The following is a 2,675-nucleotide window of genomic DNA, read 5'->3' as shown; positions in this document are numbered from 1 at the left end:
CGCGTCGCCTCTCCCCTCACTCCTCTCCACACAAAGGAGGAAAAAGTCGCCGCCTTCTGCGCGCAACGACGAACTTTCTCTCCTCTCCTCCCGCCACACAGTTCACGCAAGTTGTTTCACAGTAGAAACGAGAAAATACAACACGATTTCATTTATATATATATATAATGTATATACACACAAATAATGGAAATACAACGTGGGAAATTACAGTGTGTAGCTATTATGAAGAAAAGAAGTCGAGGAACTCCTTGAGACTGACGAAGGTAATGAAGAAAAAAAAAACAAAAGGACAAAACAAATACCTTAAAAGGTAATAAACAGAATATTTACATACAGAATAAACTAACTGTGTGATGTATAGAAATGTAATCACCCTCTTTGTAGCAACTTTCCTTATTACAGTCTTTTCCTTGTCTTTCTAGATATGGAAAGAATTAGGAAAATGGGTTCTGAAGCAGTTACAAGACAGAAAAAAAATAAACCGAATCACTCGAGATTTTCACGTTATTATGAAAAGTCCGATCAACGAAGACTATACAAGCATATTTTATTTTAAAGAAACGATTTAAGAAAAATAACTTGGCAACACAGTTTTAGACGCTGGTGGTGGAGTGCAGCGCCCTCAACACGCAGCGGAGCGGGCAGGAATCAGCAACGCGCGACGATTGTCGAAATCCCTTGCTTTCTCAAACCCGCAAACCATTTCATTTTGCCTTGGCCGATACGAACGGAGAACCGAACCGTGACGAATCATGTTGAACTCCATATGCCCGGCTCGGTCAATAAGACGCAGAGCTGCGCGACCTCGAGTTCTGGGACCTGAGTTTGCGCTTACTATCCTGGGGGTTTCCGGCCGACACGAACCGAGCAAACTCAAGCTAACACCAGGGCTTGCCAAGCTTGCAAACAGAACCAACATATAGAAAGGAAGAAGGGCGAGGGGGGAAAATTAGGCGTCCAGAAAGAATACATATTTTTCTTTTTGTTTTAAAAAAATATGTATTGTACTAATTATAAAATCCCTTTTACCACTAACTTCGAAAATGTATAACTTTTCTTACATTAAACCATAACCAAAACAAAATAATCATTAAGTTATTACGAAACAAAACAATTCTTTGCTAAAGAAATAATACACGATTTTCATTGTGAGGACGCGGAGCCATTTTGATCATGATCTGGTCGAGTTCACCCAAGGCCATATGGCTAACACGAAAGAAAAATGATTAAAACTACTCAACTAGCACAGAAAACTTTTTACAAGTACACAAATAAAGAAAAGTTTCAAAATACACGGAACTTGCCTTATTACTAATACTGCAATATTAACGACTTGAAACAATTACAATTAAATAACAAACGGAAAACATGGACGCCATATTTAATGGAAATATGGATTTTCTTTGTTCGTTTCAACAGAAGAACGTGTTTTAACGCAACTTTCGAAACGCCCGCGAATGGTTTTATTTTCAATGCCTTCAACTGATCCCGCCAACAAACTACGACTCAGAATGACAGCAATGTTTAAAAAAAAAATTGACAAGTGACTATCAAGCATCGCACTACCTGTAATGGTAGTAAAATACAATACTATTTAAAGTCTCACCAGACAAAACTTATGTGCAACAAATACACAGTCTTCATGCACTATTCGGTGATAGGCCTACTGCTCGGTATCTTTTTTTAAATAATGATTGATTTTTCACTTTCACGCTCCAATAAATTTACAGAAAATCGAATGTAGCCAAGTGCAGCACGTAAGTGACTACAGATACTCGCACAAAGTAATACTTATTCAGAAATTAACTGTCCCAAATACATACTTAGCTAAATAGCATATGATCCGAGTTGATTTCCGGTGTAGCCACATAATTCAAGGTGTGGATGGATCGTGAGGCAATTGAATATATAGAAGCATCTACAAATATCCAGAACTATGATGGGAGCAGATATGCCGTATACCCACTGTAGATCAACAGTCGGGCCAGCAATAGCGCTCTATACACTGATCAACCTAAGTATCTTCTTCGCAAACCGAAAAAAAGCTACAAATTCATATGCCAACCAAAACGATTTCTCATATTCTAAAAGGAGACATTTTAGAAGATTCTTTTCCACTAATAAACTACTACCTGCTCTATAAATCCACTTAACCGGTAAATACGGCACCTAAAGATATAAATTCACCGAACTACGTGTAAATATAAGGTCAAAGAAAAAGTTATTACAGAACTGAGCGCTTAATATATTCAACTACTTAATTAGTTATGTCTTTCAATTATCACGATTAGTGCTTTTCATGCAATTCTGAACTAAATTCCCAGATTCTCAAGATATGGAAACGGAACCTCAAAATAGGACCAAGAACTTCTATCGTACAATGCATGTACACTTACGTCCAAAATTACTGTCGCATGTCTATAAATATGTTGTTGTAGGAATAGAATTCGATAACGATTTCGCCCGGTATTTCTTACAATGTTAGTATGTGTATATTCGGCAAAGACATGTATGTGGCAAATTTCATGTCAAAAGAGCAGTAAATAAGAATAAAACGAAAATAGAACTTTCCTGTCCATTTAGCAACATTTTGTTTTACTCATTCTAGTATTCGTATTTATAATTCTTTTCCTATGAAATTTACCACAAATATACATTTCCCAATTATACAC

Source organism: Thermobia domestica, chromosome 14 (genome assembly GCF_964235325.1).
Source record: "Thermobia domestica chromosome 14, izTheDome1.hap1.1, whole genome shotgun sequence".
NCBI lineage: Eukaryota > Metazoa > Arthropoda > Insecta > Zygentoma > Lepismatidae > Thermobia > Thermobia domestica.
Note: the sequence above shows the minus strand (reverse complement) of the source record.